Below are 18,463 nucleotides of genomic sequence, written 5' to 3' on the forward strand. Positions count from 1 at the left end.
GATGGTCTACCACTGAGCCAACTGGCCAGGGCCTATTTTTTATTTGAGAGAGAAGAAGAAGAGAGCGTAAAAGAGAAAGAGAGAAGGAGAGAGGGGGGAGAGAGGGAGAGAGAGAGAGAAGGGGAGAGGAGCAGGAAGCATCAACTCCCATATGTGCCTTGACCAGGCAAGTCTGGGGTTTCAAACCCGTGGCCTCAGAGTTCCAGGTTGATGCTTTGTCCACTGCGCCACCACAGGTCAGTCAGTAAGAATCGAAAAATTGAAAAAAAAATGGCACCATATTCCAACTAACCAGAAAGACACATTTGCGGGAAGAAAAGCTACTGAGCACGTGGGGACAGGAGTGTGGGATGACCGGCCCGGCCCTGGATGACCAACGTGACAGAAATGCCCACATCACAAACAGGCTCCGAGCCCACAGCGCACAGACTGGTGTCTGGGAGCCATGGAGCCCGAGAACGGCAGGCATGTCAGGTGCTGAGACTTCCCTGGCACACGCGCTACGGCTCAAGAAGGCGTCAACATACAGGTGGCTGCACAGGTGACCTTTGTCATTGGGTTCATGTAGAGGACGAGGAGACAGGCTGCTCCACGGGCCAGCGGAACACGAGGAGATTCTCTTAGGTCTGATTCTCGCAGTGGACAGAAAGGGCCCCCTGCTCTTCTAAGTAACCGGAGGCCATGGACTTCCCAAGGGGAGACAGTCCACACAGGTGGACGGGAGGTCACTTCGGCTTACCCTCCGATTCCCCATCAAACCACTGCCATGTAACACCTGCAGAGGATTAAGTCCCACAGGACATGCCCGAGGTCAAAGGCACAGCTTCAGAGAAGTCCACAGCCCTGGCTGCCCACAGGGACGGATGGATTCTTCCAGGTGACAGCCATCCGATGTGAAGCCCTCGGCCGTCTTTGTCAGGGACCAGGTGAAGAGCCGTGAAGGTACCGAGGCCCCAGGGGGCGGGTCACGGGCATGACCTGGCAGAGATCCAGGGCCACTTCCTGTGTTATAGCACACGTCTCTCTTCGTGGCAGCACGAAGGGAGGGAAGCTACCAGCCCCGGGACAACGATCTGTGCGGCAACATTCAAACGCCCGCCGTGCCCTGCAGGGTGTGCCCTAAGTCAGCACGCCCACTTCATTTTGTTTGAACCGAATACAAATCTGCTGAGAAGAACATCAGTCTGTGAAGAGAGAGGATTTCTGGGGCTGACCCGGGCTTCGTGTAGACCTTGCCCCCAGGGTGATCGGACCCTTGGATTGAGGAGCGTAAGTGCACCCCAGAACCGAGTGACAGGTGTGCCAGCAGGAGACGGCCGGCTCTCTCCCCGCGTGCGGACCTGGGATCAGAGCTGGAGGGTGACGTTACAGAGTGTGACATGGGGCTCCTTTACTCATCCCAACTTCACTCAATTTTTGAAAACAACAACAACAAAGTAATAATAATACACTACTGATAGTAATGATAACTGATTTTTACAACACTGGTTACAATGAAAGGAATGTAAAAACAACCCGTTTCTCTCGTTTCCACCCAGGATGAATGACACGGCTTTGACATTGATCATGATCGTCGCTACCATGACTTCACATGGTTAACTACACGTGAGAAAACATACATGTGGGTAAGACACATACCTGTGTCCCGAAAGCACACAAAACCCAGACCGCCCAGGTAGCTCACGCACGAGAAATCTGGCATCAAAGAATGTCAAGTATAGCTACTTCCTTTAAATGAACAAACATCCACATTCAAATAAAAAAAAAAATTGTTTCATTGCTGCACCAATACAACAGCTGTTGACACAGTGTGACGTGTCACAGTGCAACAATGAACTTTCCCGCGTGACGGCCTGAAACCAAGGAGGTGACCTTACACCCACTGGGGGTGGGACAGTTCATAAAGGCCTGTGCTTCCTAAGGCTTCCCCAGGACAGAGTCCCCAGAAGAGGGCATTCACATGAAAATGGCCCGGCCAGCGCAGACCATGGGCGGCTGGAGCCCAGAGTGCTGTGTGACCCTGGGGCGGGTGCTGAGTCACCATCCGAGCTGCGTCATCTGCCTGCCCACCCGCCCAAGGACGGTGTCCGTGTGCACTGAATTCTGTGATTCCAGTGGGACCCACGTGGAACTGAGGTCCGACCCCGGCTGCGTCAGCCATCACCCGGAATGAACCAAACAGCCCACCCAAGGGCACGGTCCTCCCCACATCCGCCCTCCCCTCTGACACCAAGTGCAAGCTGGGGGGCTTCCCTCACCACCCCCGGGCTTGGATAATTCACTGGAAGAACTCCTAGGACTCGGCAGAAGCTGGCGAGACAACATCACAGTTTAGAGCAGGGACAGATGTAAATGAGAGGAAGAGAGGGCTGAGCCAGGACCTGGAACCGGACGCAGGGAGCTTCTCGTGCCCCCTCTCTGCAGAGCTGGGCATCCCCCCCCCAGCACGGGCACAGGACAGCCACAGGGGGACCGCCACAGGGGGACAGCCACAGGGGGACCGCCACAGGAGGACAGCCACAGGGGGACCGCCACAGGGGGACAGCCACAGGAGGACAGCCACAGGGGGACAGCCACAGGAGGACAGCCACAGGAGGACAGCCACAGGGGGACCGCCACAGGGGGACAGCCACAGGGGGACCACCACAGGGGGACAGCCACAGGGGGACAGCCACAGGGGGACAGCCACAGGAGGACAGCCACAGGGGGACAGCCACAGGGGGACCGCCACAGGGGGACAGCCACAGGGGGACAGCCACAGGAGGACAGCCACAGGGGGACCGCCACAGGGGGACAGCCACAGGGGGACAGCCACAGGAGGACAGCCACAGGGGGACAGCCACAGGAGGACAGCCACAGGGGGACCGCCACAGGGGGACAGCCACAGGGGGACAGCCACAGGAGGACAGCCACAGGAGGACAGCCACAGGGGGACAGCCACAGGAGGACAGCCACAGGGGGACCGCCACAGGGGGACAGCCACAGGGGGACCGCCACAGGGGGACAGCCACAGGGGGACAGCCACAGGGGGACAGCCACAGGAGGACAGCCACAGGGGGACCGCCACAGGGGGACAGCCACAGGGGGACAGCCACAGGAGGACAGCCACAGGAGGACAGCCACAGGGGGACCGCCACAGGGGGACAGCCACAGGGGGACCACCACAGGGGGACAGCCACAGGGGGACAGCCACAGGAGGGAAGCCACAGGGGGACAGCCACGGGGACAGCCACAGGGGGACAGCCACAGGGGGACCACCACAGGGGGACAGCCACAGGGGGACCGCCACAGGGGGACAGCCACAGGAGGGAAGCCACAGGGGGAACGCCACAGGAGGACAGCCACAGGGGGACAGCCACAGGAGGACAGCCACAGGAGGACAGCCACAGGGGGACCGCCACAGGGGGACAGCCACAGGGGGACAGCCACAGGGGGACACAGGAGGACAGCCACAGGAGGACAGCCACAGGGGTACCGCCACAGGGGGACAGCCACAGGGGGACAGCCACAGGAGGACAGCCACAGGAGGGCAGCCACAGGGGGACAGCCACAGGGGGACAGCCACAGGAGGACCGCCACAGGGGGACCGCCACAGGGGGACAGCCACAGGGGGACCACCACAGGGGGACAGCCACAGGGGGACAGCCACAGGGGGAAAGCCACAGGGGGGCAGCCACAGGAGGACAGCCACAGGAGGACAGCCACAGGGGGACAGCCACAGGAGGGAAGCCACAGGGGGACAGCCACAGGGGGACAGCCACAGGAGGACAGCCACAGGGGGACAGCCACAAGAGGGAAGCCACAGGAGGACAGCCACAGGGGGACAGCCACAGGGGGACAGCCACAGGAGGGAAGCCACAGGGGGACAGCCACAGGGGGGCAGCCACAGGGGGCAGCCACAGGAGGACAGCCACAGGGGGACAGCCACAAGGGGACAGCCACAGGAGGACAGCCACAGGGGGGTAGCCACAGGGGGGCAGCCACAGGGGGACCGCCACAGGGGGACCGCCACAGGGGGACAGCCACAGGGGGACAGCCACAGGAGGATAGCCACAGGGGGACAGCCACAGGGGGACAGCCACAGGAGGACAGCCACAGGGGGACAGCCACAGGGGGACAGCCCAGCGGCAAAGCCCGCCCAGGCTCCTGAGCTTTGTATCCGGGTTCATTACCTGGGCAGGGTTGATGAACAGATGACCACAACTGCCTGAACTCAGTCTCAGGGTCAGCCGGTCCATGTGACTCAAGTGCCCAGCATGCATCACGGCGCTGGCCTTTCTGGTGTGGCCCGGCCACCCCCCTAGATCACCAGGCATGTCCAGGCCCCCGTTCAAAAACAAAGAGCGTTCTCTCAGCTACCATGAAAATGACCTTCCGGAAACCAAGGGGAAGATCGCAACTGTTTTTTTTTTTATTACTACATACCTATAAATGAAATAGTTTGTGATTATTTCAAAAGATATTTACAAAGTAAAAAAAAAAAAAGCTTATTCCTGGGCCTAAAGTTTATAGAGAAGAGGAGTCAGGGAAACGGTGCGAGGGAACGCAGCCGCCAGGGACAGGGACAGGGACAGGGACAGAGCTGGAGGGGGCCTGGTCAATGACATCCACCGGAGAGGCGAGAGCCCGCTTCTGCATGGTCCCTGGGGACATCAGCACATGTTGGGGGCTGTAACGTGGGTGGCCCTGCCCTGTGTGTTCGCTGAGAACGGAGGTTCAGTCACTGCAGTCACGGAGCCCAGAAGTCAGTGTGTGTCAACGGGCAGATAGATGGCCCTTACATAATCATAGTGGTTATGCGACGGCCACTTAGGGTAAGATCTCTAAGGGACGGCCTTACGACCCCCTGAGGGCACAGAATAGAATTGCGGGCCAGTCCTTATTCCTGCTGCCCCACCCCGACCTGACCACAACCACCTCCCCTTCCGTTTGTGAACTACCCGAATCTGCCCAGTCCAGACGCACCCGGACCCTTCTGGAATGCCCTGTTGACAAGGGACTGAGCCACGGAAGGGGACATCACATCCCAGTCACACGAGGGGGAAGTTCTTCAGTAATTGTAATGTCTCCTATAATGTGTACAGGCTGCCACAGACAAAGTTACCTTGGAGACATGATGCAAGTTATGAATGAGCTATTTTATTCGGGGGTGTAACAAACAGGCCCCTTTTAAGATCAGAAAGGCAGTGAGGACTACACAGAACAAGGTATTTTTTCAAACAGGTCTGTGGGCATTTAGGAAACATTAACAATTCAACAGCGTTCATCTGTAGGGTTCATTTATACATGTTGAAACCTCATTCTGTAGGCTTTTTCCACAATTAAGCAGGCCTTCAGTCCCCGCCAATGGTGAGAAGTATTGCGCAAAGATAAGTAATGTTGATAGTCTACGGAAAGGAAGCAGAAATGACTGTTGTTGAATCGAGGTTGAGCATGTAATATTCCAGGCATTCTTCGAAGAAGAAGAAGCTTTGAAGTTTTTACTCGTATGACTGAAACCCTAAGAGTTTGATCCAGTCCACATTGACTCTGTGGACCACGTCAGAGAAAAACACCGCCTGACTTCCACGCTGAAAGATGATTTTAGGGACTGAAGATATTTAGGGTGTTTTTTGTTTTTTTAAAAAGCCTTCCATCGGCCAACTCTGTTTCCATGTCTAGTTTTGAAAGAAAGTTAGCAAATATCGGAGTTGTTTATTTTTTTTACAGAGATAGAGAGAGAGTCAGAGAGAGGGACAGATAGGGACAGACAGACAGGAAGGGAGAGAGATGAGAAGCATCAATCATTGGTTTTTCATTGCGACACTTTAGTTGTTCATTGATTGCTTTCTCATATGTGCCCTGACCATGGGCCTTCGGCAGATCGAGTAACACCTTGCTCAAGCCAGTGACCTTGGGTCCAAGCTGGTGAGCTTTTTGCTCAAACCAGATGAGCCCTCACTCAAGCTGGCGACCTCAGGGTCTCGAACCTGGGTCTTCCGCATCCCAGTCCGACGCTCTATCCACTGCACCACCGCCCGGTCAGGCAAGATTGGAGTTATTAAAATTCAGTTTGACAGTCATAAATTACATCTTCACAGAGACCAGCGTGTACTTTATATTGTCTACCTCACCACAGAATCACTCACTTCTCCAAAAAACACAAATGCAGAGAGATTTCACACAGACAACCCACGGAGTTTTAAAATGCAATTCGGGCTTCCGTGAATTGGCTAGCTGTCAGAGGCTGACCATTGTTAAAAGATTGAGGACATTTCTGTTTTTCTTCCAGATAACCTCCCATTGAATAATATTAAAAAAATAAATAAAGAAAGAAAATAAGTTCTTTTCTCTCGAGTCCTGCTTTCAACGTGGGACCAAAGCTGCATTCTCTGCCCCATACCGTCTCTCTGGACATTTTTACCTCCACAATCTAGGCTGAAAACAGTGTCTATAAAGCAGTCACCCCACGCGCAGTCTCCCGATGCTGAAGGATCTAAGAGGCACTGACAGTCCCTTCAGGCTCACGACTATGTTGTGGGCACCTGTCCCCATGTGACATTCAAAGAGGCACCAGGCAGGGCGTCAGGCAGGATGGGACGGCGTGTCTGCCATTTCCCGGGGGGCACAATGTTGGGGACAGGTGGCACACCCCTCCCGGACCTGGGCATCCACCTGTGGAGATGGGGGTATTTGCTACAGGCTCCCCGAGATCCTGACAGCCTCTGACTTGCAGGCGAGGCTTTCTGGACCTTCTGCTCCTCAGACGGGCAGCGGGCTGTAACACACATGAGGTTCCGCTCTTGTTGCATTTAAGCCAGCAGGGCCTCTCTCCTCCCCAGCGAGAACGACTGTCCTGGTGTGAGGACGCCCTCTGCGAAAGTGTCCCTCCCTTTCCTGTCCGGATGACCTCGATGACTCCGTCCTCTGTGGGGTTGGCACTTTGTTCATGAAACTTAGATAAGAATCGATCATTTTTACACAGAGTAGACACCTGGAGGCAGAAACTATGTCTGTGTCTCTTTTAAAAAAAAAAAATTAATTTATTTTCCTGCGCAAGACAGAACCCAGGGAATGCAGGGGGCTCTCGGTAGACTTTCTGTATCAACACCGTGCCTTGCAATGAACCTCTCTCTGTGAAAATAAAAAACGTCCAAATGCTCTCCGATCCATCAGCTCTGTCAGGGTAGCTGGGTTGTGCTGCTGTGACGAATGGCCCCATGTCCCTGCGGCTGACGCGTGTCTATTCCATGATGCATGTCCACGGGGGCCGGTGATGGTAGCGCCTACCTGTGAGCCGTCTTCAGCCTTCGGATGGAAGGAAGGCGGAGGCAGCAAACCACACGTTGGCACTGGAAGATTTCTCCAGCAAATGCCATGCCCTTTCTACCTGTCTCATTAGTCAGTTGGCATTCCTGAGGTTATCAGCATGCAAATGGATATTCCTGCTGTGGGTGGGGGGGTTGACGCCCGAGGCAGAGTCGGGAATGAAGGGAAAACCAGAATCCATCAGCTGCACACAATCCATGGCCATGCCACTCGGGCAGTCTCGGATTTGGGTGTGGACATCACCCGTGGTCTTCATGAAGTCCTCATCCTGACAAACAGGGGACACAGGGGACAGTGTGTGAACACAGGAGGATGGGAATGGTGTCGAGTGTTGAGGACATATGTCTGGGTTTCCAGACAAAAACAGAAAAGTCTAGATTGGTATATACGGTTGCCATGAAACTGTTCAATGGAAGGATGCCTACGGGGTTTGGTATTCAGCCAACGAGTGCAGCCCCGGGGGTGTCAATAAATAAGAGCAAGCAGACAAGACAAATAAGACCTTGGGTATCACGGTCAATGCAGCTCGATGCCAAGTCAGTGGCGTCTGCCTGAGGCCCCACAGTGAGGATTCAAGAGAAAGCCAAACTTTGGCCCTGGCCAGTTGGCTCAGATAGATCCTCTGCCTGGCGTATGGATGTCCTGGGCTCTATTCCTGGTCAGGGCACACAGGAGAAGTGACCATCGGCTTTTCCACCCCTTCCCTTCTCTCCGTTCTCTCTCTCTTCCCCTCCTACAGCCATTGCCTTGATTGGTTCGAGCCTGGCCCTAGGTGCTGAGGATGAATTGACTGGTATGAACGTGTCAGCCTCAGGCACTAAAAATAGCTCAGTATTCAAACATCAGTCCTAGATGGGGTTGCTCGGTGGATCCCAGTTCAGGCACAGGCAGGATTCTGTGTCACTATCTCCCCTCCTCGAAGGAAGGAAGGAAGGAAGGAAGGAAGGAAGGAAGGAAGGAAGGAAGGAAGGAAGGAAGGGAGGAAGGGAGGGAGGGAAAGAAGAGAAGAGAAGAGAAGAGAAGAGAAGAGAAGAGAAGAGAAGAGAAAAGAGAAAAGAAAAGAAAAGAAAAGAAAGGGAAAGAAAGAAAACCAAACTTTGCTTAGAAAGATGGTGGACTAGAATTGAAATTTTTAAAGACAAAAAAATGGCTACACTATTATATGGTACATATAGTTGTAATTAATGGAATTGGGAAAATTAAATTCATGTTTCAAGCAGTACACTAGCATAAGAATTAGCATATCAGTCATCTGCCATTACAGCCAACTAGACGTCGATGAATCAATATTGCTGTTGAACTCATTAATGCCTACAGAGTCAGAATGGCAATTAAAAAATAAGTTTCTGAACATGTGAGACTAGAATTCTGTAATTGGTGCCTGTCTCCACTGGAACAGGCGTTCTGGGACTTAAACGTTTTATTCTTTATATTATGCCTCTGATTCCTGTTTTTATTTTTTTTCCATACTACTGGATATGACAATATTTCTTCATAAAAAAAATTTGAATCTATATACTATCCTTATTTTTTAAATCAGTACTCTGTGTGAAAAGACCAGTCCTGAAAACTTCCAGGACTCTGATGCAAATCATTGTCAATCGGAATTGTCATTCCAAATGTGCTGCCTTTTATAATGTTATCAAGGTCCATCCATGTTGTTGTAAATGATCCGATGTCATCATTTCTTATGGCTGAGTAGTATTCCATAGTGTATATGTACCATAGCTTTTTAGTCCACTCGTCCTCTGATGGACCCTTGGGCTGTTCCCAGATCTTTGCTATTGTGAACAATGCTGCCACAAACATGGGGGTGCATTTCTCCTTCTGGAACAGATCTATGGTGTTCTTAGGGTATATTCCTAAAAGTGGGATATCTGGTTCAAAAGGCAGTTTGATTTTTAATTTTTTGAGGAATCTCCATACTGTTTTCCTTGATAACATTATATGGAGTAAAATAAGTAAATCAGAAAAAACTAAAAACTACATGACTCCATACATAGATGGGACATAAAAATGAGACTCAGAGACATGGACAAGAATGTGAAGGTAATGGGTTGGGGTGGGGGTGGCGAATGGGCGAGGAAGGAGAGAGAGGGGGTGGGGGGAGAGAAGGGGCACAAAGAAAACCAGATAGAGGGTGACGGAAGACAATTTGACTTTGGGTGAGGGGTATGCAACATAATCAAATGTCAAAATAATCTGGAGATGTTTTCTCTGAATATATGTACCCTGATTTATAAATGTCACTGCATTAAAATTAATAATAATAAGATAGAAAAATGATAACTCCAAAACTGAAAAAAAAATGTGCTGCCTTTAAAAATAATGACTGGGTTTATTTCTTTAAAATTCATGATGGGCCCTGGCCGGTTGGCTCCGTGGTAGGGCGTCGGCCTGGCGTGCAGAAGTCCTGGGTTCGATTCCCGGCCAGGGCACCCAGGAGAAGCGCCCATCTGCTTCTCCACCCCTCCCCCTCTCCTTCCTCTCTGTCTCTCTCTTCCCCTCCCACAGCCAAGGCTCCATTGGAGCGAAGATGGTCCGGGCGCTGGGGATGGCTCCTTGGCCTCTGCCCCAGGCGCTAGAGTGGCTCTGGTCGCGGCAGAGCGACACCCTGGAGGGGCAGAGCATCGCTCCCTGGTGGGCATGCCGGGTGGATCCCGGTCGGGCGCATGCGGGAGTCTGTCTGACTGTCTCTCCCCGTTTCTAGCTTTGGAAAAATACAAAAAAAATAAAATAAAATAATATTCATGTCATAATATATTCTATCATGAACTGCTTTATCAGAAATCTTACCATAAATGAAAACCTATTAATCCTTATCAGAGCCCATGATTGTTCCTAAATACTTTTAAAAATCTACCCACATTAATTTCTAGAAATAATCATTATTGTAATAACAGCAATGAAACCCTGGCCGGATGGCTCGGTTGGTTAGAGCATCGTCCCGATACACAGGGGTTGCTGGTTCAATTCCTGGGCAGGGCACATACATGAATAGATTGATGCTTCTGCCTTTCTCTTTTCTGCCTTCCCCTCTCTCTCAAAAAAAAAAATCATTAAAAAATAATAACACCAATGAAGCAAAATACATTGATATTTAAGTTAAAATGTAACCCTTGTAATTTTTTCAGAAGAAATAATATATATATAATTGTATATATATTTTATAATATATATATATATGTTTCCTTTAGGTTAAAAACTTCTATACTCCATTTCCTTTGGAAACAATGTAAATGGTGAAATAATAATATATGTTTTAAGTTCATACAGTCTCTTACATCAAGTTCATGATAAAGTTTTCATCCTTTAATAAATTTTGAGATGCTTATTTGGTTGGTCTTTTGCCAGCTATTAAATAACACTCTTAAAATGCATATGAGCATGGATTTTAAGTAGTTGACTATTAGTGCCGAGTGTAGAGGCTCAGAGAGAGAGATAAGCAGTGTGGTCAAAAGTGACAGACAGGAAAGGTAACACGGTTTGTAAAAAATCTAGTTATTCAAACCCAAACTGGAACACATGGAGTACAAAAGCAATTCCATCCTGAGACTCGCCTAGGTGTCTGATTCTCATGTTTGGAAACTGTCACGTAAAGAAACACGTCCATGGCACCTGGTTACAGAGTAGACCCTTGAACTTCCTCAGAGACGTGACCTCAGAACAGCGACATTCCCAAACTTTTCAATACGGTTATGGGATATAATCCCTTCCGTTGCATTGTCTTTGACACTATTATTCCTCATAATTATTTTTAGGAGGGTTTCCCAATATCTGAATTTGATTTTAAGTCCTCTGTTCCCTACCAGGTCCTCCGGTCACCAGTTCCCAACCTCACTCCCTGCCTTGTACTTGACACTTATTTTCAAATACACTTCTGCATCCCAACAGGAGGGGATTCACAAGAGACCTTCCTACTGAGGGCTCATTTTTCTTCCTTTCCTTTTGAAGTTTGTGCACATGACTTGAAATGAGAACTGAAAATAAAAATCGAGCGCCAGGATCTCAATTTTTAAGTGCGTGGAGAAGTGCTGACAAGAATTTCAGGGAGTAATCATTTTAACCAGCTTTAACCTTTAAGAGACATTTTTTTTCCCCTTATCAAGAAAAATAAATAAATAAAAATCTGTCTTGATTATCTCAGAAGGCAGAGAATATTTCACTTCAAAGTCCTGAAGGTCACACAACCTCATCACCAGTGAAGCTCCATATTTCTGTCTGTGGGAAATAGACGCGTAGAGTTTCAATCCCTGACAGTGATCAATTCAAATCTCGAGTTCCCACCCGCTTTCTCAGAGAACCTCTCCACCCACAGACACGAGGTCCCTTCATGTGCCTTTTTATATGACATTAGTTTCTAGTTATTACTTTCTAAAAAATCCGATTTCTCCCCAGTGGCAATTCTGCTAAAAAAAAAAAAAAAAATGATAAAGTCACAGTTAGTCTCATTACCAAACAGATTGTACTCTCGGAGCCCATAAATCAACACTCTAGCATTCCCTCCATAGATCACAGAATAGAGTTCTAAAATCATTCTTTTTGAACAGTTTGTTTGGAAAGTGAGGTGTGGGTATATCTACCCCAACAGGAGCCTCTGGGGGTTTCTGCAAGCACTTGTCACCGCTTTCCACCCAAGGACTCAAGTCGATCCACTGAAGTCACTATTAACTTCCCTTGATTCATGGACGATTACCCGTTCACTGGCCACGATGTCAGTCTTTCCTTTAGATTTCAGCCGTTAGCCAGGCCCACACTTAACCACCTTCTTAAAGAGAAGAAATAAAAATTGACCTTTCCTAAATTATAAAAAAAAAAATGTATTTTTATTCCTACAGGATGGCTCTCTTACACATGTGATACTAAATGTGGGAGGGAGGGATTCAGATGACCTTGTTTCATGAGGTGGGAACTTATTAAAACCATGCCATTGTAATAACAGCCACATCTCTGCAGTGCCGGGCACTGGACATCTGGCCCAGCACTCGGAACCTTAGCTCGGCAGTCCTGAGGGTTCTCACGTCCTTTGGCTGGGGTGCCACTGGAAAGTTCCGATCGGCGTAAATTAAAGGGCTCTGATGTTCACTGCCATTCTGTGTCTTCTTTGTGCTTCTCAAGGATACACTGTACATGATTTCTAAAAAGCACTCCAAAGTAAGTGTTACTGCGACTTCCACTTCACAGATGATGGAACCGAGACTCATAGATTAAGGTGTGTCCCTAAAATCGAGCACCTGAAAATAATGTGCAGGTTCTGCTCTTGCCTGTCCACCCTGGGCTCCTTCTAATAACTTTGCAGTCTGCCATCTTTAAAAAAATGTACAATCCTAGGATCTTATTATATGTGCTGTTTTCCTGTTCTCTTTTCTTTCTTTTTTTTTTTTTTTTTTTTTTTTTACGATTCACTCATTTGGTTTCCAACTTGATACACTGACACAGAAGCACTCATGAATTCTAGTTATTCTATTTTTTATTCAAAACCAATCAACCAAATAGTAGTTTAACCTTTGATGTAAATATTATCTACTGGTTTTTATCTTTTCATATGTGTTCCTAGGTTTTTCATATCTGCAACATGTTTCATGTGTATAGGATCTGGATATAATTTGCTATTTTTATCCTTTGATGGTTGTTAATTTTTAATGATTCTGACTAAAATGAGCACTTTAAATCTGTTTTTTTTAAATTACAATTGCATGTAGTAGGCATTCAATAAATATTAAATAAACGAAGCCTTCAAAAACATCCCCTCCCCCCGTTAAGCAAAAAGAGTAATAAAAAATAGAAAGTCATTAACAATTAACAAATGGATGCTTAGGAAAGCAGACAATTGTGTCTTAACTGCAGAAAATGGGCGCAGGCAGACTTCCAAGGAGACTGGAGATTTACAGAGTGGGAAACTGAGAGTTGATCCCATTAAACATGCCAGCCTAACTGCCTCTATGAATTGTGGGATTTATAAGAGAAAAGAGATGCTGAAGTGAAAAAACTCTGTAACATCTATGTTCTGTAAATGAGAATGACCGCCCTGATGTCAGAGGGCTGCTTTAGAAGTTAAAGTGGGGAATCACCTTGGTAAACTATTATTGACTCCTGGGAGTTTCTTCTGATTCTAGGAATGCAGTTAGCACATTTAAAAAAATGTATATTTTCGCTTTTAACATCAAGTTGGTGAAATAAAAGTTGTTAATATTATATTCCCGTATATGACAGCAGACATCTGGCACTGTAGTTTTGGGAACTGACACATTTTATTGCTTTTTAAAAGACAGTTCTGGCCCTGGCCGGTTGGCTCAGTGGTAGAGCATTGGCCTGGCGTGTGGGAGTCCTGGGTTTGATTCCCGGCCAGGGCACACAGGAGAAGCACCCATCTGCTTCTCCACCCATCCCCCTCTTCTTCCTCTCTCTCTCTGTCACTCTCTATCCCTCTGGCAGCCAAGGCTCCATTGGAGCAAAGTTGGCCCAGGCACTGAGGATGGCTCTGTGGCCTCTGCCTCAGGCACTAGAGTGGCTCTGGTCTCAACAGAGCGACGCCCCAGATGAGCAGAGCATCGCCCCCTGGTGGGCATGCCGGGTGGATCCCGGTCGGGTGCATGCGGGAATCTGTCTCTCTGCTTCCCCGTTTCCAGCTTCAGAAAAATACAAAAAAAAAAAAAAAAAAAGAAAGAATAGTTCAAGAATCAAACTCATGAACTAATTAAAACTAAGCATATACATATGTTTTTCTTGAAATTCTACTGTCTTTATTTTCATTATATAGATTAAAACAACATTTCAACTGTTATATTGATTCCTTCTCTCTTTAGGGTGACCAACAGTCACGGATAGCCCAGGACAGTCCCTGTGGCCCAATTCCACATCTGCCAGTGAAAATTGGTATTTGTCGTGAAGTTAAAATCTTACTCTCCTGAACCGAAGAATTGAGGTAACCATTTACCAAACACACACACACACACACACACTCTCTCTCTCTCTCTCTCTCTCTCTCTCTCCTAAAGTTACATGATGCACATTTGCATTTATGAAATACACTGAGTTCTATGACTGTATCCGCCATTTAGTTTTGCATGTGTGTATCTTTTTTTGTTTCATTCAATCAATAATTTGTTGAACACTTCCATGTTCACGGAAATAGGAATTCTTGCTATGAAGACAATAAAACAAACATTTGTTTACTTATTGGGACTATTACTCTACCTCCACAATACTGGTGTGCCACGGTTTTCAGGACATTTCTGTGGAAGAGACAGGAAGATGCCCTTGGGCGTGTTGATTAGCTCCCTGGGCGCTACCATTCCGGAGCATCTGTCTCATCGTTCGGCTAATCCATGTGGTCTTTCCGTTCTGTTTTGTTTTTATGATCCAAAGCTACAGAAGCATTTAGCCGCTTCATGGAGCCTATCTGATGGCTCAGGCAGGTTGAGGAGACATTAAGTAAACGGAAGCAAGCTGTTCATAACAGCTCTCTCTTTTTTTTTTTATTTATCAGTGAAGAGAACGCTCATAAAAATGCATGTGCGGGAAAACATCAAGGAAATTGGATCCCTGGGGATTTGCTTTGCCATGACCCTGAAAAGTATCTCTTCCAATGTCCCTCCTAAGACTTCAATCTCCAAGCACCCATGGCAGAAGATAATCATTGTATATTTATACGTAGAGACTCCATCTCCGAAGGCAATGACTACCGAAGATGTCTTTTCTGGTCCTTAGAAATGTCTTCCCATTAGATAAGGCAAAATGTTCCTTCCTCCACTGCAGTCATTGGACTCCAATTTTGCCACTCAGTTCTGATGGAACAAACCTAAACATTCTTTTTTTTTTTCTTGTATTTTTCTGAAGTGAGAAGTGGGGAGGCCGAGAGACAGATTCCCACATGTGCCTGACTGGGATCCACCTGGCATGCCCACCAGGGGACGATGCTCTGTCCATCTGGGGTGTTGCTCTGCCGCAATCAGAGCCATCCTACTGCCTGAGGCAGAGGCCACAGAGCCATCCTCAGCGCCCGGGCCAACTGTGCTCCAATGGAGCCTTGGCTGTGGGAGGGAAAGAGAGAGACAGAGAGGAAGGAGAGGGGGAGGGATGGAGAAGCAGATGGGTGCTTCTCCTGTGTGCCCTGGCCGGGAATTGAACCCAGGACTTCCACACACTAGGCCGACGCTCTACCACTGAGCCAACTGGCCAGGGCTCAAACCTCGACATTCTTACAAATGGCAGCACTCATGTGCATAAAGGCAAGATGTTCATTGTAGCATTACTCATAGTGGCCAAGACACGGAAACAACTTAAGTATCCCTCGAGAGAGGACTGGGTAAAGAAGATGTGGGACATCTATACCATGGGACACTACTCAGCCATAAGAAACAATGACATAGTGACATTCACAACAACATGGATGAACCCTGAGGACATCATACTGAGTGAAATAAGTAAGTCAGAAAAAGCTAAGAACTGTATGATTTCACACATAGGTGGGATGTCAAACTGAGACTCATGGACAGAAATAGAAGGGAAGAGATAAAAGGGAAGGGTTTCCGGGAGGGGACGACATGGGGATGTGGGGACACAGGACAGCGGGTGGGCGGACGGGTGTAAAGAGGAACATACATACGGTGACAGAAAAATGATCTGAGTTTGGGTGATGGGTATACAATACAATCAACAGTTCAAATGCTATAGAAATGTTTACCTGAAACCTGTGTGTTCTTAATGATCAATGTCACCCTGTTCAATTTAATTTTTTTTTTTTCTGAAGCTGGAAACGGGGAGAGACAGTCTGATAGACTCCTGCATGCGCCCGACCGGGATCCACCCGGCACGCCCACCAGGGGGCAAAGCTCTGCCCACCAGGGGGCGGTGCTCTGCCCCTCCGGGGCGTCGCTCTGTTGCGACCAGAGCCACTCCAGCGCCTGGGGCAGAGGCCAAGGAGCCATCCCCAGCACCCGGGCCATCCTTGCTCCAATGGAGCCTCGCTGCGGGAGGGGAAGAGAGAGACAGAGAGGAAGGAGAGGGGGAGGAGTGGAGAAGCAGATGGGTGCTTCTCCTGTGTGCCCTGGCCGGGAATTGAACCCGGGACTTCTGCATGCCAGACCGACACTCTACCACTGAGCCAACTGGCCAGGGCCTCAATTTAATTTTTTTAACTAAAGAAAAATGCCTTGCAATTCAAAACATTAAAAAAATAAACATAACCATGACAGTTCCAGATGTTTTAACTACTAGGCTGTGATCTCACAGCATGAGACCATAGACAGTGTGAAGACTAAGCTGTGTGGATTAATCGCTATACATCAGCATCTTCACCTGATGTGTACATTATATACACTGGTGGTATTAATTTAAAAAACAAACGAGACCCATCGAGGGCTCAGGTGTGGTCGGTCATGCGTGTGGGCTGCTGCCTCATTTTCTTCCGCCGCTGGGATGAGTCATCCATGAGATAAAAAGTGTCGCTGAGGGTCAGTCCGCTCCATCCGTGTGCGTCCACGCTGGGATGACACGCGGGTGTCTTCTAGGGCCGTGAAACTAATGTCAGAGAGTTTCTCCATGAGCGACCGGACCTTCCATAGATGAGTTTGGTGCAGAAGGGAAGCCCGCCCCACGCGGCCCAGCTTCCTGTCTGTCTGCGTGAAACCACGCCCGTGGCCATCGCGGCTCCCAGCCTGGCCACCGTCATCCGGAGTCCCTGACTCGGGGCCTGACGCTGGTGTGTCTCCCCTCACAGAGCTCTTTTATTTGTGCCGAGATGGGTGGATGGAGAATTTGAGCAGGGCGGCGGCTCACAGTGAACCTTACAGCTTCACTTTAGTCAGATTATATACACTGGTGGTGATGTAACATCCGCGTCTCCCATTTTGTTCACGAAACCGTTTTAAGAAGTTGGAAGGAAGTATCAAATAAAACCTTTAGATTTCAGAATTAGGAAAATTCACTTTTTACTGTTTTTGTCTGTTTGTCTGTTTTCTCACCGAGTTCACTCCCACGTGGCACTCCAATCTGCTTATTCCCTACATTGTGACCCTAACTGGACCACGGTCCCTGATGGACATCCCAGTCTCGTGTGGTCAGTGTGCCACTGCGTTTGGGTCAAACGCCAATAGTGGATCTGACCTGTTCAACTAGGATCCAAAGACCCAGGTCCGGTACCCCACTCTCTGAGTCACTCCAGCTAAGTTCTGTCCCCGAGGGGTGAGAAGGGGCGTACCACAGCCCCCATGCCAGTGACCTCTGCCTCCTCCGTGACGCTCTGGCCACCTCCCTCGGGATTGCTGGTCTCTGCTTCGGAGAAACTTTTCTTTTTTGTCCCCTGAGAACATGGCTTTGCATTCAGGTATTAGGGGTTCCCACAAGGATACGGAGGACCCCCCTCTTCCGGAAGTAAAACCCCAACTCTCACAAACTGTTGTTGTGACCACATACAGGAAGGACGAGTTAATAGAACCCCAGGCAATCAAAGCCATGAGCTCCACCCGCCACCACAGTGGGGGCAGAAACGGGCCGTTTACAACAGAACTGCTGTTTCATCGATGTTCAATCAAAGACGTTCTGTTTCTGAACCACTGAGTCCTCGGTGAGGAGGCTCTCTTTCCACACTCACCGCGGGAAGAGCGCCCTGGCCGCTGTCCTCGCTGTCCCCTCGGTGCCAGCCTGGAGCTCACACACGCCAAGTCAGGAGGGCTGAGCAAACGCAGAGACACGGTAACCTGCCATCCAAGCCGCCCCATGGCCCCGTACGGCATGCCAGGGAGAGGCTCCCGCGGTGTTTCTGAGAGACACTTACTCAAATCCTTTTCAAATGGATGACAAACCAAGCTGTCACCACTTAGTGAATGCAAAGAAAAAAAAAACTTATTTATGAAAAATAATGAGGGAGGTAGGAGAGGTTTGGTTAAGGAACAGACGTACGGTAGCATTTATAAAAACATTATGGATGGTGAGATTTAAACTATAAAATTATAAAATGAACTATAAAAGGGAGTGGAACGTAATAAATTATTTTAAATGCCAGGCAATGTTCTCTTTTTTTTATAAAAGTTCCCAGATTCGTCGGACAATAGCCGTACATGGAGAAATGAGAAATAAGAAATAGTGCTGTCGTATCGACATGCAGATATTAACACCACGGATGTAGTTTGAGTTCCAGGAAACACAAGAGCTT

The 18,463-nt window shown here is 48.8% G+C and overlaps 1 protein-coding gene across 1 annotated transcript in view; it reads right to left on the reverse strand.

Annotated features, from left to right (window-relative positions):
• CSMD1 (CUB and Sushi multiple domains 1) overlaps window positions 1-18,463 on the reverse strand; it is a 1,658,614-nt gene that overhangs the window by 715,555 nt on the left and 924,596 nt on the right. The gene's annotated exons all lie outside the window — the stretch shown is intronic.

The sequence above is a fragment of the Saccopteryx bilineata genome, chromosome 6 (assembly GCF_036850765.1).
Source record: "Saccopteryx bilineata isolate mSacBil1 chromosome 6, mSacBil1_pri_phased_curated, whole genome shotgun sequence".
Taxonomy (NCBI): Eukaryota; Metazoa; Chordata; class Mammalia; order Chiroptera; family Emballonuridae; genus Saccopteryx; species Saccopteryx bilineata.